This window comes from Pinus tabuliformis, chromosome 1_2 (genome assembly GCF_031772625.1).
Source record: "Pinus tabuliformis cultivar Carrire ecotype Pingquan chromosome 1_2, CPIR1, whole genome shotgun sequence".
Lineage (NCBI taxonomy): Eukaryota > Viridiplantae > Streptophyta > Pinopsida > Pinales > Pinaceae > Pinus > Pinus tabuliformis.
The window spans coordinates 592861045-592886669 of record NC_142298.1 but is presented as its reverse complement, the minus strand read 5'-3'; the positions used below and the strand labels follow the sequence as shown (position 1 = coordinate 592886669).

At 38.8% G+C, this 25625-nt stretch overlaps 1 protein-coding gene across 3 annotated transcripts in view; it reads right to left on the bottom strand.

Annotated features, from left to right (window-relative positions):
- LOC149207043 (sulfatase and phosphatidylinositolglycan class N domain-containing protein) overlaps window positions 1–25625 on the bottom strand; it is a 412661-nt gene that overhangs the window by 329247 nt on the left and 57789 nt on the right. The gene's annotated exons all lie outside the window — the stretch shown is intronic.

Genomic DNA, 25625 nt, shown 5'->3' with positions numbered 1-25625 from the left:
TGTACCTCTTCCAGGTCTCAGACCTGAGGTATAATAATAAAACAAAAAGGTTGGATCTCAGTTTGGTGTTAGGCCTATATTGATGCTTATTATAGAGTTCGTTCAATTCTATTAGGACTAGCTTTTAGTCTAATTTTAGGTTTGTTTAGGGCTACCATTTAGGTCTGTTTATGAAGCAAAGTCTTGCTTCAATAGGTTCAGTTTTGTATCACTTTTCAAGTCTCGAATATCTCAAGAACTGATCATGGCATCAAGGTAAGCTTTATGTGTATATTGTTAGTTTTTGTAGCATCAGAGGTGTTCTAGTCTCAAAACTTTGTGGAGAAGCTAAAACAAAGGAGTACTCCATAACCCATAAATCGTTTCTGGGAATTCCACTTAGAAGTGTAATCAGAATTAATTAAGGAAGGTGTGAATTATCTAGAAACTCACACGAATCAACCCAGATATGATCTTAGCCCTTGATTGAGTTTTAATCTTGGTCATTGGAGGTCGAACAAAAGATTATAAGAAGTCGATGAGTAGACGGAGAACGCATACACACATAGAGTTCGATTTCCTTGGAAGAGTTCGATTTTTTAGAGAGCAACAGTCAATTATCGAAAGAGTTCAAGCTTCAGAAGGGAAGCAAAGACAGAGAGGGGCAGGGACAGTGTAGCTAAAGGAAAGTTTTACAGATCCAGTGAGTACTTTGCAGAGAGGCAGAGATTTTCTCTAGGAGGCTACATAGAGACAGCGCAGAAGCCTCAAGTAGGCAGTTCAATTTTGCTGGGGTGAAGCTGGTTATGAGTTCCACAGGCCGGAAGATATTTCCATAGTGTTGGAGAGACAGTTTCCCAGTTAGTAGCGGGGAGGACGGCTTGATTTGCAAAAGTTCCAAGCTATAGCATTTAAGGGATTGCGCAGAGGTGACGCAAGGCTTGTGTAGGGCTAGGTGGACGGCTTGCTTTTCAGAGGTCAAAGAGTGTCGGAATTGCTCGGAGTGAGGGTAATTTCCCTCAGATAATTTTTGCCAGTATTTCTCTATTGGATTGCCAGTTGTTAGCTTCCAAATTGTACTCAGATTATCTCACTGCTGCATAATAATATAAAACCCTCAGTTGTTGCATCGGTTTTCCCAAGTTGGGTTTTTTCGGGGACTTTAGTCCAAAAATAAGTGTGTCAATTTTTTGTGTGTGTGTGCTAGCATATTTCTCAGTTTCCAACGCTATTATTTTCCGCAATTTTATTTGTGAAGGTTGCAGTGTGATTTATTCGATATTTGTCGTAGCAAATAGTTTGTTGATTAATTAACAATTAGAAGAATTAATTCCAATTGTTGCAATAGGATTTCCAACTTGAAATTTTCACATGGTATCAGAGTGATTTTGATCAAACGGGAATCTCAGAAGCAGAAGCGGAAAGATTCTTTGTTTAGAGGGAGCAACAGGACGAATTTTTCTGGGGTCTACGCAGTGCCTAGATAGGCAGTGTGAATTGTTGGGCAGTTCAATTTTTCAATGCAAGGTTGCAGAAAAATTCAGCTTGCTAGAGAGAGTGATTCCAGCAAGTAGAGGGAGCAGCAGTCCAGTATTTTCACCGAGTAGATTCTTTGTTTAGGCGTAGAGGGTGTTGCTACAGTTTGCAAAAGCAGAATCAACTTCGGGTGGAAGACAAATAGCACACACTGAGGGAACATTTCTCTCAGGGGATTTCGAGTTTTAGAAATCATTTTTTTTTGTAGGAGATTGGCAAGAGCTATGAGTAGATTTCCTCACTCCAGAAAGGAATGCAAATAGCAAATCAACAGCCAAGCAGAGGTCAAGAGGGATATTTTCAACCAGATTTAGAGATGGCCACAACTAGGCTTAGAGATCGAAATAGGTTGGAGGGAGGCTCCAACTTTGTCATCTGGAAGGCTAGGATGTCCTTCCTACTAGATGAACATGGCCTAAAAGCCTATGTGGACAATGTGGTAATAGTACCCCAAGATGTCGATCAACTCACGGAGTACAGAAAGGAAATGGCAAAGGCGAAAAGATTGACCCTAGATGGAGTTCGAGATCATGTAGTCTCACATGTGGCAGAAAAAGGAACATCGAAGGAAATGTGGGATGCTCTCGTCCAACTATATCGGGGCACTTCCGAGCAGTGGAATATGTTCGTCCAGGAGAAGCTAAGAAGCATTAGGATGCAGACAAGCGAAAGCATAGATCCCTTCCTCACCAGGATTCAGGAGGTCCAAGATTAGTTAGCAGTCGTTGGGGAGACACCCCAACCCACAAAGCTCATACGGTTGGCACTAAATAGTGTCTCAAAGGATTGGCAAGTGTTCGTCCAAAGTATCTTGGGCAGAGACACATAGCCTGGATGGGACAGTGTTAGTTTTTGTAGCATTGGATGTGTTCTAGCCTTGAAATTTTGTGAAGAGGCTAGAATACATGAGATCTCCAAAAACCATAAATCGTTTCTGTAAATTCCGCCTAGAAATGACTTAATTAGATTATTAGTCAATTTTTAAATATTTCCCAAGTCTAAACTTAGGAAATATGACTAATTAATCAGAATTAATTAAGTCAAGGTGTGAATGTTCTAGAATCTCACATGGATCGACTTCAAGTTAATCCTAGCCATCGATTAAGATCTGATCTTGGCCATTGAAGTCTCAACAGAGTATTATAAAAAGTCGATGGGGCTTGGGGAAATATACTTCCGCAGTTCAATTTCATGTGCAGATCGATTTCCAAGGTAGCAACAATCAGTTATCGAAGAGAGAGTCAGTGAGATCGAAGCAGTGATTGAGATGCAGGGACAGTAAGCTGGAGGAAAGATTTTCCAGATCCAAGGAGGCAGCAACAAGTGAGTTGAATTATCCCAGAGAGGCAGCACTAAGGGACTGCGCAGTGCTTCAATCAGGCAGATTGATTTGGTGAGGAGAAAAATTCGTTCTCAGTTCCAAAGGTCGAGAAGGAGTCTTAGAGGGCCAAAGAGGCGATTTTCTCAGCGTCCATAAGCAAAACGACTTCATTTGAGCCCAGTCCAGAGCAAGTCGTCCAGCCAGCTACATGGAGCAGCATAGAGGCTGACACAGTGCTCCAGGGGGTCGAGTTTTGATAGGGAAAGTCCAACCAGAGATTGTCTGTGGGAGAAAGGTAATCCCCTTCAGTATTTGACTCAAATTTTCTTACTGTTTGGATTGCCAGTTGGTTATCCATAGATGTACTCAGATTTCACTGTTGCATAATAACTAAAACCCTCACTGCTGCACCGGTTTTTCCAAGTTGGGTTTTTCCGAGGACATTGGTCCAAAAATAACTGTGTAAATTTATGTGTGTGTGCTAGCATTTCTTCCAGCATTTATTTCTTCTGCAGTTTTATTTGTGTAGGTTGTAGTGTGATTGATTCAATATTTGTTGTAGCAAACAGTAAATAAATTGTTAAAAAATAATTTAACAATTAGGAGAATTATTTCCAATTGCTGCAATAGGATTCGGGTTTCTGAATTTTCACAGACAAGATGTGGGCAGACCTACAGCACGAGGAGTTGAGGCATGCTCTATTGAAGAGTTCCATCAGCGGGAGCAACAGCAAGGGCGTGAAAGGTGAGAAGGAAGAGGAGAATGTGTCCCTAGCATCTAAGGGTCCTAGTCAGGGACAGGGGGAGAAGAAGAAAAAAAGGACCTATCTAAGGTCCAGTGCTTCAGGTGTGGTAAACTCGGCCACTACAATACGCAGTGTCCTCTCAGGAAGAAGGACAAGCAAGAGAAGCGGGACTAGGCGGCAGCATCTGCAGAGATAGATAAGTTGTCCTCCAGGCTGGAGGAAGATTTCGTGATGTTTGCAGCTATACCTCCAGGAGAGAGATGGGGCGACCTGGAGTTATAGTCCCAAAGTTGCAGAGTTTGGGCAGGGTCCATTGAGGTGTCCTCCACATGGATCATTTACTACCTTGCTACGGGGCCCACAATATTCAGTAGCAAGATGGATCAGTGTCAGTGATGTAGTCAGATCCCGTAGTGACAGTTACTATATAGTAGCAGTCAGGGGCTGAGGAGTGCAGTGCAGTGTTGGCAACAGTGCATAGTGGCACAGTGCAGAGTTAGAAGCAACATGAATTCCTTACTAGACAGTGCAGTGGCTAGTAGCAATCAGGACTCAAGAGACAGTTGCAGCAAACATAGTTGATTCAGTATTTAGGATGCTTCTCAGTTGCAACAACAACACAAGAGAAGGAGTTGCAGTGCAGATGCAGAATTGGCAGCAATATAGCAGTGTCAGCAGCAGCACGGATGCAGCATCAAAGTTGCGCAGTGGTTGGCGAGCAGTGGTAGACAGTCACAGTGGCCAGACATCACATCAACAACGTGACAAAGGGTGATACAGAGACAAGGTGTTGTAGCAGTGATGCAACACTAGAACACCTTCCTCGCCAAGGAGTGTTAGTTTTTGTAGCATCGAAGGTGTTCTAGTCTCGAAACTTTGTGGAGAGACTAAAGCACAAGAGTTTTCCATAACCCAAAGATCGTTTCTACAAATTCCACCTAGAAGTGTCTCAATTAGATTATTAGCCTATTTTTAAATATTTCCTTAGTCTAAACTTAGGAAAAGGGGTTAATTAATCATAATTGATTGAGAAAATGTGAATTATCTAGAAACTCACACAGATCGACCCAGATATGATCTTAGCCCTTGATTAAGTTTTAAACTTGGTCGTTGGATGCCCAACAGAAGATTATAAGAAGTCAATGGGTAGACAGAGAACACACACACATAAAGTTCGATTCCTTGGAAGAGCTTGATATTGCAGAGAGTAGCAGTCAGTTGTCGGAAGAGTTCGAGCTTTAGAAGGGAAGCAGAGACAGAGAGGGGCAAGGACAGTGACGTCGGAGGAAAGTTTTCCAGATCCGGTGAGTACTTTGCAAAGAAGCCAAGATTTTCTCCAGGATGTTGCACAAAGACAGCATGGAAGCCTCAAGTAAGCAATTCAATTTTGCTGGGGTGAAGTTGGTTATCAATTCCAAAGGCAGGAAGATATTTCCAGAGCGCTAGAGAGACAGTTTCCCAATCAGTAGTAGGAAGGACAACTTGATTTGGAAAAGTTCCCAAGTTGTAGTGTTTAAGGGACTGCGTAGAGGTGACGCAAGGCCTGTGTAGGGCTAGGTGGACAGCTTGCTTTTCAGAGGTCAGATAGTGCCAAAATTGCTCAAAGTGAGGGTAATTTCCCTCTGATAATTTTTGTGAGTATTTTCTCTACAAGATTGCTAGTTTTCGGCATCCAGATTGTACTGAGATTATTTCATTGTTGCATAATAATATAAAACCCTCAACTGCTGCACCAGTTTTCCCAAGTTGGGTTTTACCGGGAACTTTAGTCAAAAAATAAGTGTCAAATTTTCGTGTGCGCTAGCATATTTCTCAATTTCCAATGCTATTATTTTTCGCAATTTTATTTGTGAAGGTTGCAGTGTGATTTATTCGATATTTGTCGTAGCAAATAAATTGTTAATTAATTAACAATTAAAAGAATTAATTCCAGTTACTGCAATAGGATTTCAGACTTGAAATTTTCACATATATTTATTATTAATTCGAATCTGGATTGTGATTAATGTTGCAGGTAGAATATATCTTATACCAGATCAATTTGGTTTTTAAATTTACATAAGTATGTTTTCACATAGTATTTTGTTTGATACTATAGGACATGCCAAGAACTAAGTTATAAGGTTTAATTGTATGCTATACCATTCACAATTGTATTTTGGGTCCTAGTAGTCGTTGAGAGCATTGTTGGGTAAAAGGTATTCCTTGTTTTGTTTTGGAAATTGGGAGGTCCGTTTAAGCATTTTCTCTTGCAAGTACAAGATATTTACAGCTCAGAAATTCGAATTGAAGTCTCTCCAAGTAATGAATCCTACAGCATTAACTGATAGCTAGACAAGGTCTAAACATCAAAGAGTAGAAGCCAAGGCCATCTATCACAAGTAGTAAAGGGAGATAAGTAGAGCCTTAAGGTATCACTTGCAACAACTATTGGAAATAATACTGAGAGGGGGGGTGAATCAGTATTATCAAGTCAATTATTTTTCATTTCACAATCAGATTTGTATACGCTACTTCAGTTAGTGAAAACTTTGTATATACGCAACTATAGTTAAGGAAACTAGCGTATAACCTGCAGACTTATAATTTGATTTATTCTTCAGATGTTGATCATTAATCTGTGCATCAGAATCATATAGACAGTAACCAAGAACAGTAAAACAGATCAAACAGTCACACACAAGAACACAAGATATAAGGTGGAAACCCAATGTGGGTGAAAACCACCTGCTGCAATTCGTCTCTATCTTCTTTTAATGAGAAACTTCTTTTTACAATTGTTTTCTACTGGTGCAGAGTTATACCAGTACGTAGGCTTCTATCTGCGGAGGGCTACAGCGTTCTCTCGTTCTCCAGACTCTCCTGGAAGGGAGCTACTACCCCCTAAGCTCTTGTACTAGTTGATATACTAGTACGTAGGCGCTGACCTACAGAAGGCTACAACCTTCTCTTTTCTTCCAGGGACCACGTTTCATAAATTTTCAGACTGGATCCATCAATAACAAAACATCAAATCCATCTGCATCAACCAATCTCCTTTGCTTCAATCAAAACTGAATCAAACAATTACTTCTCTGAATGCTGTAACCAGAATACATTAACAGTAACCAGAAACCAATCCTGAACCCAGAACATTGTAGCAATAAACAGAGGTAGCTAAAACATATTTCATGAGACATATGCTACTTCAGTATGTAGAACCTGCGTGCATACACTTTTGTGTTAAGGCCAACCTGTGTATACGCTATTTTGAATTACCAAACCAGCATGTATACGCGCCTTTGCTATGCTGAACCTTACAGATCTATCAAAGATGATCTTACCCTTTTCAATTATTTAGACATCAGTGATATCCAGATCATCAGATTTATAGATCAAGTCATGCGCCGAATATAACAGATCAAAATCACACAACGATACTTATCTTCAAGCCTTAAGATCTTGACCCACCAATAGAATTTATCCTTCTCCTTGCATTCAGGTTCCTCCTTGATTCAGATCCAGCTATGCACCATAACCCAATGACCAGTATTTTAGATCTTGCTCTTCATTAAATATTCAATCCTTGAGTAAATGCCTTTGCCTAATGATCTCCTTCCCCTTTTATAGTCTTAGGCCTTACTCAATACCATGGTCCAAAACTATAGAGAACCAATACCATGGACCCAATACTTGGGTTCAACACTTCGAACGAGATACCATGGTCCAAAACCATAGGTCCAAATACCAAGGACTAAATACCATGGACTAAAAATAAGTTTCCCACATGTACGCGCTTTTCCTTGCATGAAAGTGCGTGCATACGTATACGCGCCTTTTGATCGGCGATCCCGCGTGTATACGCGACTTGGTTAAGAGGAACCTGCGTATATCTCTTTTTCCTTCATTCTGAGAGCCTAAACTGTGATCTGTCATTTGAGTGAGTTGCCATCAAGGACAACACCTGTGTCATAGCGCCAAACCTGTGTCATAATGCCAACAATATCCCCTTTTGGACTTTATGGCAACCCCAAGTCACTCAAATTCATTCTCCCCCTTTATCATCAAGTGCAAAGGGTTATGCTCCCCCTGAGTACATACTAAAATCTCTACTCTGCTATGTTGTCCATGCTCCCCTTGACTGTAGGCAAGATCTGTAAAAAGATGTTCTACAAGAAAGAACATGACTCTATACATCATAAGTGACCTTCCTATCACCAAAGACTCATACATACATCCATCTCCCAACCAAGTGGAGATACACCAAAAGTTTATACATGATAAAACAAGAACATTACATCATCCATCCCCGGGATAGTGGGGAAACCAACATAGGCCGTTACATGACCTTGATAATAAAAGAAATACATGACATACAGATTAAATATCTAAGACAAGACTATGATAGTCATCAGCAGCATCTATCAATCATCATTCAGACCAGTAACCATAATCTCCCTCTGCACCTGTTCCACCTGAAACAAAAACATCTGTGAAATTGAACCAAGATCTTCTAAGATAATGCCAACAATGCATTATTAGAATTATATGCTCCCCCTGAACCTGTGCCAGATGGTCTCTGTCAAACCCATATCAGACTCTTTTCATCTTGAGTCTGGCCCCACTGTTTGTCTTCAAACCAACATATACGCCACTGTATCCACAGAAAAAGGTGTACGTACGCGGATACGCTTCATGAAACTCGCGTACAACCACTGTTCTCTGAAACAAATAATTTCAACAGCAAGATGATGCATCAACTACTCCCAGCTTTTGTCTGAGGTATTCAAATGTTTCCCTGGATAGTGGTTTGGTGAATATATCAGCAACTTGTTCCTTGGAGGGAACATACTCCAATTTGACCTTTTGTTCAAGCACTTGTTTCCGGAGAAAATGATATTTGATAGGTATGTGCTTGGTCTTCGAACACATGACTGGATTCTTTGAAATACTGATTGCACTTGTATTATCACAAAAATGGAGATAGGTGGAATACAAGTGAATTGAATATCTTGCAATGTTTGCATCAGCCAAAGGAGTTGTGTGCAGCAAGATGCAGCAGCCACATATTCCGCTTCAGCTATAGATAATGCGATTGAGCTTTGTTTCTTGCTAAACCAAGATACTAATCTGGAACCCATAAAGAATGCACCACCACTAGTGCTTTTTTTGTCATCCACGCTTCCTGCCCAATCTGCATCTGTATATGCATGAAGTGTGAGATTTGTATCTCTAGGATACCATAAGCCATAATTTTGCGTTCCTTGAAGATATTTGAAAATCCTCTTAACTGCCTGAAGGTGTGCTTCCTTTGGATTTTCCTAGAATCTTCCAACTATTCCCACTGCATGCATGATGTCTGGTCAGGTACCTATCAGATAGAGCAGACTATCAATCATGGATCTATAGGTTGGTTGATGTACTGCTGCTGATTCATCATTTGCGCCGAGGCTGCATCCTGTTACCATAGGGGTACATACTGGTTTCAAATCCTCCATCCCATATTTCTTCAAGATCTGCTTGAGGTACTTGGTTTGTGATAGAAAAATACCGTCTTTGTTTTGTTGGACTTGTAAACCAAGAAAATATGTGAGCTCACCAAGTAAGGACATTTCAAATTCTTTCTGCATTACCAAAGCAAAGTTTTGACTCATGGTTTCTTCATTGCTACCAAAGATGATATCATCAACATACACAACAAGTATTAGCAATTTATAATTGTCTTTTTACATATAGATTGCTATCTGTTGATCCCTATGAAAAACCTTGTTGATGGAGATATTTGTCCAACCGAAAATACCAAGCCCTTGGAGCCTGTTTAAGGCCATAGAGAGCCTTTTTGAGTCTGCATACAAGTTTTGGATCATTTCCAAGGATGAATCCATCTGGTTGCTCAATGTACACTTCTTGTTCTAAGTCTCCATTTAGAAAAGCATATTTCACATCCATTTGATATACTTTGAACACCTGAAAGCTAGAAAGAGCAAGGAACAATCTAATGGAATCAAGTCTAGCAACTGGTGCAAAAGTTCAAAGTCTATACCTTCTTGTTGAGCATACCCTTTACAAACAAGTCTGGCCTTGTTTCTAATAACATCTCCATTCTCATTCAGCTTGTTTTTGAATATCCATTTTGTCCCTATGACATTCTTATCATTTGGTCTAGGAACCAACTCCCAAGTGTTATTCTTTTCAATCTGCTCAAGTTCTTCATTCATGGCCTTGACCCAGCATTCATCTTTGCATGCTTCACTTACATTTCGTGGTTCAGTGGAGGAGAGCAATGCTAGATAGCTTGAAGCTTCTGAAATAGTTCTTCTTGTTTGTACACCTGCCTCTTTCTACCCCAAAATTTGAGTCTCTGGATGATTCTTCTAGACATACCTGGATGGAGTCTTTTCTTCTACCCTTATCTGTTCTTCTGGTGCCTCATAGGTTTCTTCTTCATCATTAGTCTGATTTGATGTTGAAGGATAGTCCTCATCATCTTCGAAATCTTCGGATTTTACCTGCCTTGGATTGTTTCCTGCTTCATCAACCACTACATGAATACTTTCAACAATTTTTCCAAGTCTTTTATTGTAACACTTATATCCTTTACTTCGAGAAGAGTAATCGAGGAGAATGCCTTCATTTGCTCTAGGTTCAAACTTGCCAAGGTTTCATCAGTCCTTTTGATGTAACATTTGCTTCCAAAAATTTTTAAGTATTTTGCCGTAGGAGTCTTACCATACCAAAGTTCATGAGGAGTTTGAGTGCTATTTACCCGGACGTTTGTTTTGTTGAGAATAGTAACGGCAGCAAATGTAGCTTCACCCCAGAAGGTTGCAGGAGTTCCAGACTCATCAAGCATAGCACGAGCCATTTGTTGAACCGTTATGTTCATCCTTTCCACTACTCCATTTTGCTGAGGAGTCCTTGCAGTAGAGAATTCCCTTCTTATTCCATGTTCTTCACAAAAATTGAAAAATTCATCCGAGGTAAATTCCCCTCCTCGATCAGACCTGAGGCATTTGATTCTGCGATCTGATTCGTTTTCAACCAAGGCTTTGAATGCTTTGAACTTTTCGAAAGCTTCGTCTTTATGCTTCAGAAGTCCTATCCAACACATCCTGGAAAAGTCATCAATGAACAATATGAAGTATTCTTCTCCTCGAGGTGACTTTTTCCTGGATGGACCACATAAATCAGTATGGACAAGTTCAAGTGGCTTACTAGCTGATCCTTCCTTCTCAGGGAAATTAGTTCTGGTTTGCTTACCAAACTGACATGATTTGCATATTGTATTGTCTAGAATTCTGATGTTAGGGAGATCACGAACCGCCTAATATTTGCATGCTTTCCTTATCTGAGAGAAGCTTAGATGCCCCAATCTTCTATGCCATAGCCAGTGTTCATCATTCTTGCTTAGATAGCATTGTTGTTGTCCTCCCTTGAGTATGTATAAATTATTTGGAGTTCTTATGCCTTTGATCACTGTTTCTCCTGTATCAAGCTCACGAACAATACATCCATTTGATCGAAATATTACCTCATTTCCTTGATCACACATTTGACTGACACTCAATAAATTATGATTTAAGCCATCAACATACATAACATTTCCAGCTTTGACCTTTTCTTTCAAAAGAACAGAACCTTTACCTTTTATGAGTGCAGAGGTGTCATTTCCAAATGAGACCTTCCTTTCCTTTTCTAAGGCACTATATGGCTGAAGTTTTTCTTTATCACCTGTCATGTTTCGAGCATCCACTGTCGATGTACCACTGATTTTCCTATCCTTCTGCATATAAGGCTATACCACATCTTTCTGGTTGCGGTTCTTTCTTTCTCCATGTTTTGGGACTCAATGAAGCTTGCTCCTTCTGAGTTGTTTGCCGAAACCTACTCCTACATTCAGAATCTTCATGACCGAAGTTGTTACAAATAGAACATTCTATTTCATTTTCAAGAGCAGAAAAGTTATTGTAGGTCCTTTTCATGATCCCAGTCACACTCCTTTGATTTCGTGCTTCTCTAGTCATGATGGTCTTGTAGGCAACACATTGAGTTGCTTTGTGTCCAAAGTTATGACAAGAGAAACATTGGCCATTGAAGAAATTCCTGCGATTATCAAACCTACCGTCCAGGTGATTGTAGTTTCCATAGACATTCATTCTTGAGGCAAATTGAGAATGATTTACCTGTGGTTGGTTGTAGCTTCTGTTCATCCTTGAAGTAGATTGCCCCCGATTTACTTGGTGATCTATGTTCATCCTTGAAGTAGATTGACCCTGATTTACCTGGTGATCTGCTTTACGCCTTTGCTGTCGAGTGTCAACCTGTTCACTTCTCTTTGCTGCATCAAGATAACTTTTGGAGGTGGATGGCTTCTGTGTTTGAGATGCCTCTTCAGAATATCCAAGACCTGTCTTGATTAGAGGAGAACGCTGCATTTTGATAATCTCATCTAAAGTTTCAGATCCTTTAGCAAATCTAAGATTAAGAGCTTCTATTTTCTCAATATCTTTTCTAAGTCCCACAATTTCACATTCTAACTTTTCATTGTGTTTTTCCCTTTCAGCAAGTTGGAATGTCAGAGTATCTATGATCATACTCTTTTCTTCTAAACAGATTTTAAGTTTAGAAATTTCTTCATAGAGATCATCTTCATCTATAGCATCCAAGAAATCATCATCTTGAAAAGCCATCAAAAGTCTAATAATCATTACGTTGTTCATCTTCATCACTAATTGAAAATCCATCACTGTCTTCATGAGTATAATAGCTCTTCTTACTTACATTATGTTTTCTGTTCCATCTAACTGGTTCCTTACCTTTGTCAAGCTTATCTTTATGAGGACACTTGGCTGCATAGTGACCGACTCTTCCACAAGCAAAGAATTTGAAAGGTAGCTTACCTCTGAATCTTCCAGAACCCCGTTGAAGGTTCTTGACAAAGTTTGATTCTTCCTCTCCTTCTGACATATGTCCTGACTCATTGTAATCTCCTTTTCCTGAAGCTTTGAATGCGGCTTCTCTCCTGTCTGATGGTCCCCCTTTTCTCATTTCGAAAGCAGTTAGGATTTCATGCAGCTGTGACATGGTAATGCTCTGTAGATTCTACTTTTCTTCTATGGCAGAAACTTTTGATTCAAACTTGGAAGACAAAGATCTTAGAACCTTTTCAACCAAAGTAACTTTTTTTATCTCTTCACCCAAGTTTTTCATACGATTAACAATCTCATCTATACGTAAGAAATAATTAGCCACACTTTCATCATTGTGCATTCTGAGAGTTTCATATTGAATTCCAAAAGATTGTAGTTTTGCACGTTTTAGCTGATCGTCTCCTTCATAGCTTAGAACGATCTTGTCCCATATTTCTTTGGCGGTTTTGAGCTGCATAACCTTGACTAATTTTGATTGAGATAGACTCCCCAATAGAGTATTGACAACCTTTGCATTTGTTTCATACTGGTTTTTACCAGCCGTATCTGTAGGAGTTGCTGATGGAAATGTGTATCCTCCTTCCACAATATCCCAAACTTCTGTACCAAGAGATTGAAGATAGGCTATGATTCTTACCTTCCAATAAACGAAGTTGCTCCCATCAAAGATTGGTGGCCTGATAGATGCCTCATTTTCGTAGTTGCTCATGATGATAGATCTTCCTTCAAGCGATCAAGCTTCTTCTGAAGAACCTGGCTCTGATACCAATTGTTGGGAATAATACTAAGAGGGGGGTTGAATCAGTGTTATCAAGTCAATTATTTTTCATTTCACAATCAGATTTGTATACGCTACTTCAGTTAGTGAAAACTGCGTATATACGCAACTACAGTTAAGGAAACTAGCGTATAACCTGCAGACTTATAATTTGATTTATTCTTCAGATGTTGATCATTAATCTGTGCATCAGAATCATATAGACAGTAACCAAGAACAGTAAAACAGATCAGACAGTCACACACAAGAACACAAGATATAAGGTGGAAACCCAATGTGGGTGAAAACCACCTGCTGCAATTCGTCTCTATCTTCTTTTAATGAGAAACTTCTTTTTACAATAGTTTTGTACTGGTGCAGTCTTATACCAGTACGTAGGCTTCTACCTGCAGAAGGCTACAACCTTCTCTCATTCTCCAGACTCTCCTGGAAGGGAGCTACTACCCCCTAAGCTCTTGTACTAGCTGATGTACTAGTACGTAGGTGCTGACCTACAGAAGGCTACAACCTTCTCTTTTCTTCCAGGGACCATGTTTCATAAATTTTCAGACTGGATCCATCAATAACAAAACATCAAATACATCTGCATCAACCAATCTCCTTTGCTTCAATCAAAACTGAATCAAACAATTACTTCTCTGAATGTTGTAACCAGAATACATTAACAGTAACCAGAAACCAATCCTGAACCCAGAACACTGCAGCAATAAACAGAAGTAGCTAAAACATATTTCATGAGACATATGCTACTTCAGTATGTAGAACCTACGTGCATACGCTTCTGTGTTAAGGCCAACCTGCGTATACGCTATTTTGAATTACCAAACCAACGTGTATACGCGCCTTTGCTATGCTAAACCTGCGTACAGATCTATAAAAGATAATCTTACCATTTTCAATTATTCAGACATCAGTAATATCTAGATCATCAGATTTAAAGATCAAGTCATGCGCCAAATATAACAGATCAAAATCACACAAAGATACTTCTCTTCAAGCCTTAAGATCTTGACCCATCAATAGAATTTATCCTTCTCCTTGCGCTCAGGTTCCTCCTTGATTCAGATCCAGCTATGCACCATAACCCAATGACCAGTATTCTAGATCTTGCTCTTCATAAGATATTCAATCCTTGAGTGAATGCCTTTGCCTAATGATCTCCTTCCCCTTTTATAGTCTTAGGCCTTACTCAATACCATGGTCCAAAACCATAGAGAATCAATACCATGGACCCAATAGCTGGGTTCAACACTTCGGACGAAATACCATGGTCCAAAACCATAGGTCCAAATACCAAGGACTAAATACCATGGACTAAAAATAAGTTTTCCACATGTACGCGCTTTTCCTTGCATGAAAGTGCGTGCATACGTATACGCACCTTTTGATCGGCAATCCCACGTGTATACGCGACTTGGTTAAGAGGAACCTGCGTATATCTCTTTTTCCTTCATTCTGAGAGCCTGAACTGTGATCTATCATTTGAGTGAGTTTCCATCAAGGACAACACCTGTGTCATAGCGCCAAACCTATGTCATAATGCCAACAGCGACATCAACAATCAACAGGCAGAGCAGTCCATCATTCTTTACCACTTTCTACTGCAAGTTTCATCATCAGCATCAAGGATAATCTATAGAGTCGTTGTCATGTCTTGTAAGCATTGTAAAGAGTTTGTTCTAGAGTCCTTTTTGTCAATTGAAGTCAAACAATGTACATCATTGTAATTATAAAAGTCTATGTCATTGCCTAGAGTTGAAGAAGGAAAATTTGTTTTGGGAAAAGAGCTTTAGTTTGTTGTTGGGACAAGGGTTCTTGGTTTGTCGGGACAAAGGGTTTAGGCCCTAGTGTTATTGGTCAGTCAAAGGAAATCATTGAAAGATCATTGTAACTTGGATCATTGTCCCTGGTACGGGAGTCCACACTTGTTGTATTTAATCTTTGTCTTTATAGGGTGGCAGGATGGTGTTAGGCAGGGGAATGAAATCACCTTCAGGTTGGAGCTTATAAATACTTCAAGGTGGTATGGTGGTGTTAGGGCAAGTTGTGGCTCGCTAGGGTGTTGGGGCATCTTTTCAGCTGACTGCTAATAAAACCATCGCGTTGGGGTGTCCTTCCAGTGGGAGCTGGAGAAGAATGTTTTTCTAGAATTCTAGGAAGTTGTAGCTTTCTTTTCAGTTGGGGCTAAAGAGAAGTGTTCGGTGGCTTTTGACCTAGAGGGGGTTTTCCACCTAAAAATCTTATGCCTACTGTCTCTATCTTTTTGCATTGTTCTTTATTGCTTTACTAAATAATTGTAATATTGTTGAAGAATCAATGAAGATTAACTAATGCTCTCAAAAGATTAATTAAGTGCTAATTGATAAGAAATACAGATTCACCCCCCCCTCTCACTAGAGTCGACCAGTTAGATGACACACCCAATTCTAATAACATTGGTTCATTGTCCATTTTTCATTTTCATTTTTAACTTTTGAGTCTTGACTCTATGTACTACTGACCACAAACCGAGTCTTTCACTCATCACATTTTACTAATTTTCATTTTGAGTATTTTCAATTTATTATTCCAGTCTTCAGACTCTAGTATCTAATATGTTACTTGGTACTAATTAGACTTTAGAATAATGAATGATGAATTTAAATCAATGTAGATTCTAAAATGATAAATAATGAATTTAAATGATTGTAGATTCTACAATGATGAATGATAAATTTAAATCAATGTAAAGTCTAGAATGATGAATGATGAATTTAAAGCAATGTATACAATATTTTACTATTTCTTTCATTGGATCACTTATGATGTATGAATCAATGTATTTTAATATTCAATTTGAATTTGAATCATATATATATATATATATATATATATATATATATATATATATATATATATATATATTTATATTCTAGAATGATGAATAATGAATTGAAATTATATATATATATATATATATATATATATATTCTAGAATGATGAATACAGTATTGAAAGCATTGTAGATTCTACAATGATGACTGATAAACTTAAATCAATGTAAATTCTAGAATGATGAATGATGAATTTAAATCAAAGTATACAATATATTATTGTTTCTATTTCATTGGATCCCTTAAGATGTATGAATCACTATATTTCAATATTGAATGTGAATTTGAATCATATATATATATATATATATATATATATATACCCGATGCCCCCCCTGAATTTCCCTAAAATTTGGGGGTGCTCCCAGACACCCCCCCCCCCTATGCATCTCCTCATTCCCACATTCCCTCATCCTAGAAACTTGGTGAAACATTAGTATTTTTGTCTACAAGACTAGGAAGAATTTTCTACTAGATTATTTTGTCACAATGCTCTTTGACACTCCACCAATGCCATATTAAGCAAAAATATTATTCTTGACTTGGGAGTTTCTGGCCATGAGATTTTGACAAAAAAATTGTAGGTAAATTGCTAGCAAAGCTTATTTTCCACAGCATGCATACTTATCAAAATATTCAACAACTTGCGGCTTTCTATGCTACAAGATTTCAAACACTCAATGGGATGTTGATTTTTGTAGCACAAATACTTAGTAAAAAAAAAATATTCAGTAACGCTTTTTTGATGTTTGGACAAAAACTCTGGTGTTATTCCTACTATGTAACCTTCGTGATGTTGGTACATCATGGAATCCTCGACTTTGCAATATTTCAGGTTACTTATCGATGACAAATTTCATGTGGCATAAATTCCCACAACTCCAATGTTGAGTGAAACGTCTTGCATGTGGGCTTTTGTGCAACTTCCTATGTGTTGATATGTGGAAATTCAAGTCCTTAATTAATTTCTCAACTTGCACTTTCTGCTCTTTGGGATTTCAGTTAATTTCTTGCACATTGATTTCCCATAATCTTCATATTGAACTTTTAGCATTCTGATAATTTGGATACTTCCATATTGCCATTTCCCTGCCACCTTGACTTTCAACATTTGTGCCCCTTCACAAAAGTTTCAAAATGTGACTTTCTAGCTTGTGGAATTTTAAACAGCTCTTTGTGACACCCAATATCCACAACACATGTACTTACTCAAATTTTTCCCTTCAATGTGTAATCCCACCATGATTTTTACTCAAGCTTCTTGACCTTCCATTTACCATGCATTTGTTTGTCCCTTGTTCGCTAGTCCTAGCCTCATTCCTAGACATTTTGGCCCATGGCTATCAGAATAGCATTCTCCCTTTGAATTTATCAGGGCCTCCAAATACCAATCCTTCCTTTAGGGAATGCATTTCCATTCATCCTCTCAAAAGAGATGGCAAATGTAATATGCCCCGAGTCACCAAAACCATTCACTCCTAGATGCAGCTGCTATTGCAAACCTCCTGTTGTCGCACAGATTGTCACGACAACGCTCAGACCAAGGGTTGTCACCCTGATCCCCGATCTCTCCGTTTAACTCGTTTCCCTTAAGGGGGGTAGACCCTATGAGATAAAGGATGACCAACTATGGACCAGTTGGGTTGGAAGACACAGCAAGGCAAATTAGCACCTGATTGATTTTAGAAGTTAATGTACCAGTGCCTTATGGAGTTAATGATTAAATAATTGTTTATCGCTGCAGAAATATGAACTTGGTAATTCCACCATTAACAATCATTTGTCATCAAATATCTCAAGAAATATAAGCTATTCAATAAACTCACAATGCTTTAATAATGATCCAGCAATTAAAATTCAAAAGATTAAATGCTTTAAATAACCACGCAATTTTAAATGCTAACCAGTTATCATTTTCATATAGTTAATCTTCAAATGAACATTTACGTATGTTTAACCACATCAAAATTTTTGCCTTAACGAAAAAGATACACTAAAATCGTAAATATGACAAATCCTTGAGCCAAGACTAACTCTGACAAAACATTTCAAAAAAAAAAAATTTAACTAGAAAAATGAAACAAGATTAAAATAAAACCTAAGGATAAAATACTTTATGCTTTTTGGAATTTTATATTTTTTATTTATTTTATTTGAAATTTTTTTTTAAATTCTAAACTTAAAATCAAAATAGAACAAAGCTAGAATCTAAAGTATCTAAAGCTAAAACCTAAATCAACTCTAAAATTTTATTTTTATTATTGATTTTTATAAAACTGAAATCAAAACTAAATCTAAAAAAAGAAACGGAACTTTAGATTTCTAAACTATATAAAAAAAAATAGAATCAATTCTAATTAAAATCTAAATGGAACACAAACTTTAGCCTAACTTGAATTAACGCATACATACGAAAGTCGAATTTTTGTTTTTTTACTGTTGCGTGTGTGCAGTCGATGGCCAAGGTGAGGAGAGCGTGAGGATGCATGATGCAGAGGGTTGAGAGTTGCGGTTTGAGGGTTTTTGAGCAGATGAGAAGACAGCGTAGGAGCTCGTGGGTGAGGGAAATGCAGAGTGGACAGATTGCTGAGGAGCGTAGGGAGGTTTTGGACGTTGCGTACGGAGGAGGGGAAGGATCGAGATGCAGATTGAAGGTGCTGCGGGCAAGTATGACGCTGGATAGGAAAGGCAACAGATGACTAAGGAGCTGAAGCTTATTTTGCAGGTTGGACGCAGAGTATGGAGCGTGACTGTGGCAGCATTGAGGAGAGGATGGCGCAGGCAGAAGCGTATGTATATGGCTGCGTGGGAGAAAACGATGAGAGAGAGAGGGTGAGGGGATGCAGGGATTTAACGCAGGTGGGATTGCAGGTTTCAGCGAAGGCGTGAAACGTGGACAGCAACAGATGAATGAAAACACTGGATGAGAAAGTAAGCAGTTGCGTACAAGCAACCTTGAAATGGACCACGCGTGGAGAGAAATTGGCTGCGAGAAGCAAGGCTTTGGCAGCAGATGCGATGAATGAGGATCTGCTTGCAGGTTGGACGCAGAGAGCTGAGCAGTGCAGGCGCTGGAATGAAAAATGGCAATGCTGAAACTTGGCAACAATCCAGGAGCTCCACACAGCCTCCCTAAAAAAAATTTCGAAAATTTTCCTGGAAATGAAACCCCAGCAAGCAGATAGCTTCGACCTTCTTCAGAAAAATTGAAAAACCCTTTGAAGATTATCCCTGCAAAATGATGTTGAGGCCAAATCTTACCCTCCAGGGCCTAGATCTGGCTTCAGAACAAGATTATATCTTCAGATCTGAAACCTGTAACAGCAAAAGAAAAACACCTAGAAATAATATATGCAGGAATTAAAACTAAAACCCTACAAACCAGTCAAAAAATTACAATATTTACAGATTTACGACTCTAAGCAGCCAGATTTGTCAATAATGCACAGAAATATTTTCAGAACTTTAGATTTACTATGAGACACTTCAGAAAACTTCTCATGCATTCAAAAGATAAATTTAAATGATAAACCCAAGATCAAAACTGGATGGGCTCTTCAAGAAAATGCTTTTCAGGAGTTGGTTGGTGTTAAACACACACATGGGCAACAACAAATAGGAAAGATAAAACATGAGAGTGCAATTTTTATTAACAAATGATTTACATTTATAGTACATGTTGTGACCGTTGGGTTTCACATCCCAAGGTCCCTTGGACTGCTTTTGTCTATTCGGCTTCCACACTAACCCATTGAGGATTAGGTGTCCAACATTCCCCCCCTTAATCCGAAGGGTTATGTATCAGTCCAAGAAGAGAGCTATAATACAAAATGTGCAAAAATGCATGGCAGCACTAGGCTGAATGTGCTCTCTGAAATGTTGGTATAAAGGGCGGTGTTTTAAGGATGACCACCAATTCTAGAACGCTTAGTGCAGTTCCCGAAACTCTTCCAAAATTGGCAAGAAGCTGAGGTCTTCGGCTAGAGGAAGTGCTCCTATTGTTTTAAAGAGGGAAACCTTCAACCATGAAAGGGAGGTCTCACCCCGCATAAAATGGAGAACTTCAACCTGAAAAGGGAAGTCTCAACCTGTGATGGTTTAAGGATGACCAACAACTCTGGAATGCTTAATGCAATTCCTGGAACTCTTCCAAAACTGGCAAGAAGCTGGAGTCTTCTGCTAGAGGAAGTGTTCTCAATTTTGTTCCTGGAATTCTTTTGAAACTAGCAAGAAGCTGAAGTCTTCTACTAGAGGAAGTGTCCCAGATTACCAACTGAAGGCATGCTCAGGGGCATCTTTGTCTCTGGCTACAACTCTGAATCTGGTATGGCAGGTTGTGGCTCAGGCTCGCTTGATGTGGCTTTGAAGCTTGTAGATGACCATCATTTCCCCCCTGTCAGATACAAGGTGAGATGATGGAGAAAACTCAACTGCAAGACTATTCAATACTCTGGAACAAGTTCTGACATGTGACTGGAATATCTTCTTGGCTGTTGATGCCCATTGCCAAGAAGTGATCCATCCAAAATAAATCTTTGTTCTTGCAGGACGTTTGTTTCTTAAGCATTTGTGTGAAGAATGGTTGGTTTTATGACAGTGCTTACATGGATGAAGATCAAAACAGTGATCTTTCAAATGGCCAACTCGGTCACAGTGTTGGCATTTCACAATCTGTTGTTGTTGTTGTTGCTGTGGAAGAGGGGCAGAATCTGGAACAGCTGGAGGTGAACTATCATGAAGAACAGGTGGAGATGAATCATCCTCAAGAAATCCAGCACTTTGAAATTGAATTGGCTTTGAGTAGTCTGGAATATGAAAGGACAAGTCCTTTTCATATCCAAGACCAGTTCTGTGCTTGTTGTGGACAAGTTGTTCCCAAGGTCTGATGATGGGCTTGGGAAGTGCAGACTGAGTTTCTGCATCTGCATGTACAACTGCTGCTTTATTCGGTACTAAATCTGAACCAACTGTAACATTATTGACTTGCTTCTGATGGGTTGCAGTCTCAATGTTCTTAACAGAAACATGTTCAGAATGACTCCTCTGTTTTAATTCTTCTTGTTGTAGTTGAGATTCGAGCTACAAAAATTCAATCTTGTCATGTACATCTTGTAAACAACTGTGAATATCGGTGAGAAAATCCTTGCTGATTTTGATTGTATTATCCATAGTAGAGAGTATTAGATTGTCGAGTAACTCTAATATTGCATCAATTGGAGCCATTTTTAACCTCAAAAATAGTAAAACAATGAGGAAAAGATGGACACCAATTGCTCTTTTATATAAACTTAAGGCAACAACTTCAAATCAATCTCTGATATGAACAACCTTTAGGAAAATACATCAATTCGATCTACAAAGGATAGTCTTGGCCTCTGGAACAATTTCCATTGAACTCCTAAATATTGCCAAATTGCTGGAACTTTAAAGAAAATAAACAGTGCCCAATTTTTTTTCACATAAAAGGTGGCTTACAAACATGTACATAATCTCATAAACTGCAAAGTTGAAAGCACATAAGAAGCACCTTACATTTGCCAATTTTGAAACGGCAAATGATGAAGTGCTTACAATATCATCAATTTCTTCATATAAAATAAGCAAGACTGTAGTGAATGGCAGCAAAGATGTCTCCAACTTATCAGTGCCTTTCAGGGCAAACAACCATACATATTAGCTTTTAATTGGCCATGTCCAGCAGTGTTATTAACTCTAAAACTCGTCCCAGTCATATGCGAATTGCACCAACAGCTTCCATGTTCAATCAGCGAGCAAGATGGGCTGATATTCCACTCGATTTGGTCTCTAGTTTTGGTCCAGAGACACGTCTCAGCAGTTTGGACCCTGCTCTGGTAAACAGACACCTAAAGCCCATTGTTGTAATCGTGTATATGAATGAGAGAGGTGGTAGAAGGTCAATTCTACCATGGCAACCGAGCACTGGCAATCTGGTATGTCTTTTTCGATTCTACTTTCAAATTTCAACTGTTTCTGTTACTCAGAGGCAATGAGATCCTCAACTCTCAAGCTTTCAAAGGCTTTAGCCTCAACATCATGGTCATCCAAAGCCGGCAGCTCTCGCCCAATCCCCACATCTAGAGAGTCTCAACCTCGCAACATAGAAAATATGTGCAAGAAGATAAAATGTCGCTAAATATTCTAGTGAGGAGCATTGCCTTCATAGTGGAAAGAACAGAACGGTGGGAAAGCTGTGTAAATGGAATATTATCTGTGGCTTCATCTCAACTTACCACCAAAATAGATGTTCAGGTTATTAAACGAATACATGGCCCTAAATTATCTCTGAAATTCTTTGAATGATTGGAGCTGAACGAGGGTTTTCAACATGATGCCTATACTTTTTCAGCAATCATTAAAGTATTAACCAAGAAGACAGACAAGAGTGGTTATTACATATACCAGGCAAATTCTCTACTGGAGGAAATGATTGGTCGGGGTTTCGATCCTGGATCCAAAGATTTCGATCCTTATCAGTTCTCAACGCATCATACATTGGAGTCTTCAATGAACTTTCCAATGCAGAGACCAACGCATACCATAGTCAATCCAGTATTAACAACTATTGGCCTGTAGTAGAGTCGTTTGGTCTTCAATACAACATGCACGGACTACGAGCCAGCAACCACGCCACGCAGAGTCTCAGTGCACATTCACCGCACCATGGCTATGCAACATTCATGCTCTTCCACAAAACAGCGTTCAACATTTAACGCAGCATTCAATTAGTTCAATTAGCATAATAAAGTTTGCTCAAACGCAAAGGGTTCAATGCTTCTCTCACGGTCTCAACGTTTAACAAATGTAGAGGGTTCACAGTCCCAACATTCAATAAACGCAAACATTCAATGTACAAGAGATAGAGTTTAATTAATAAATCAACTAGAGGGATAGAGAATCGACAGAGAATTCAAATGGCTCTATGCATTCTTAGATGGTTATTCTTGAACTGTAAATGTTATAATCTGAATCACCATGTTGCAGCAGAATAAGAAGTACAAGTCAGACACAACGAAAGAGGCCATCGGTTTCCCATCAACAACTTCAAAAAATGGAGCAGAGCAATCAATATCTGACGATGAACCTGGGCGCGTTATGGCAGGGTAGGAGTTACAAATATATGAGTACTGCGTACGAGCAATGATAAATGCAGTCAAGGGAGGCTGAGCACTATGCGTATAGGAGAGAGCAACATATGGAGCGTTTTAAGAACTGGAACAGGCTATATATGAGTGTTGCGTATGGAGCGTTTCAAGCACTGAAATTTCAGCAACGTATGGGAGAGAGCAGCTTTTTGTATGCAGGGGGAGCAGCATAGCAAAAGGAATAGGCCAATGGAATAATAGTGAGTCGCAGGGGAATAATGATGCTTTCAAGTCAGTGGAAGCGTCAGCGCTGCCAGGATTTTCTATTTGGGTTATTGTGCGCAGAGAATGCAGCTAAAATATGGCTGATAGGATTTCAGAATAGAGAATTTAAGTCGCAAAGGGCCAGGACTGCTCACAGCAGAGGAATGGCCGCGTTGATAGAGGTAACAACCTCTATTCTAAGAAATGCTCAAAAAAGTATAATCAGGAGGAGAGCATTGGTTTGCAAAGGCCACAGAAACAGGTGGCTCACACTTGAGCAGAGCAGGAGATCGCCTGCTCTGATACCATGTTAAACACACACATGGGCAACAACAATAAGGAAAGATAAAACATGAGAGTGCAATTTTTATTAACAAATGATTTACATTTATAGTACATGTTGTGACTATTGGGTTTCACATCCCAAGAACTTCCCCAAACGCCCGTTGATCTTCACAATCTAGGTTTCCTGCATAGCTCACTTCGACTGTCAATAGAGAGGGGAAAACAATACTAAAATCCAAATCCAATGGAGATACCTGCCATTATTTTCAGAAATTTTATTACCATTCAAACCCTAGTGAGTAAACAAGATCCCCATGTTCAACATCACTCTTCATTAAGCTATTACCAATGGCTGAAATTAAATTTATGCAGAAAAATGAAACATCTTACAGCATTTCAGAAGAGTAACACCAGCGAGATTTTAACCCCAAAGTCTTTTTTTATTGTACAAGAAAAAGATTACAAGAGAGCTTTCTTCAGCACAAGACTCACAGATCCAATGATCTCAAATGACCCCTGACACCCTATTTAAAGGAAAATTTCCCAATGGCTAGTTCGAGTGATCCATGTCAAAATGATCTCGACCGTCGATGAGGATCAAAATCTCTTTTAATCTCATCCGTCGAAATTTTTAAATGCAAAAAATTTAAGTTTTGCATTTATTTCCTCAAAACTTTTGACTTATTATTATTTTATTTCATTTTTCAAATTTTTATTTATTTTTTAATTTATTTATTTATTTTAATTTTATTTTATTTTTTATTTTTTACTTCTTCTTTTTTTTAATTTTTTTATTTTTGGATCCTCGAACTTAGCCTTTGGAAAAATCACCTAGGACCTAAGACTTAGGACTTATGAGGGGATAAAACATTTTCTAACCCTCAAGACACTTTACATCATGACTTTTACAATTTTACATCTCAAGGGGGAAAACCCATTTGACATAGACCCTCATAGACTACCCAGTCTTGCGACACAAATATAATCTAGCAGATCAAGCAATTTGTAATAAAATAACCTAACCAAATAGTTAGGACTATTCCCAAATCACTTTTACATACATTCGACCTAGCACACTAGGACTCCCCTAAGATTCTAATAGCAAAATCCATTCCAGCGTTGGGGTTAGGCTAAAGGAAACTCTGCCGATCATGAATCAGCGAGACAAAAAACCTTCCGGAACATAGATTATCATTAAAAAATTAGGTTTGCCTAGGCAATTTACATACATGACTCAGATCTGCTAAGATTATTTACAATTTACACATGCAGACTGGGTTTACAACATAACAAGATCGGGTCAACGATGACTGTCGAATGGCACGGACATATCGATCAAGCACCATCCCTTTTGCGAAAAAAGGGGGTGTACTGCTATGGGTAGTTGACACGTAGTGGTCAACACCTCCCAAGCCACAAAGAGAACATGGACGCCTACTAACTAGAGTGATGTTTGGGCCCTGAGTCTAACCAGCCCAAAATTGAAAATAAGATTTTCACAATAGCAAAATCTGAATTCCAAACACACCTGAATAATGCAAATACTTTCTAGTATGCACACATATACACAGGTATATGTCTGTAGTATGTACGTATCTATGCATGTTTGTGTGAAAGAAAGTATTTTCAACATTCATATGAGGCCACGGATGATTCTGGGCAGAATCCAAAAGAATCTGCATTCCAAATATACTTGCAAGACTTTCAGGTTTCTATGTTCTTTCTAATAAACATGATTAATTGGATCATATACAGCTAGTAACAAAACATACACACAGACATATACATATGATGAAAGATCTTTTAAATGTGAAATATACACGACACAGAA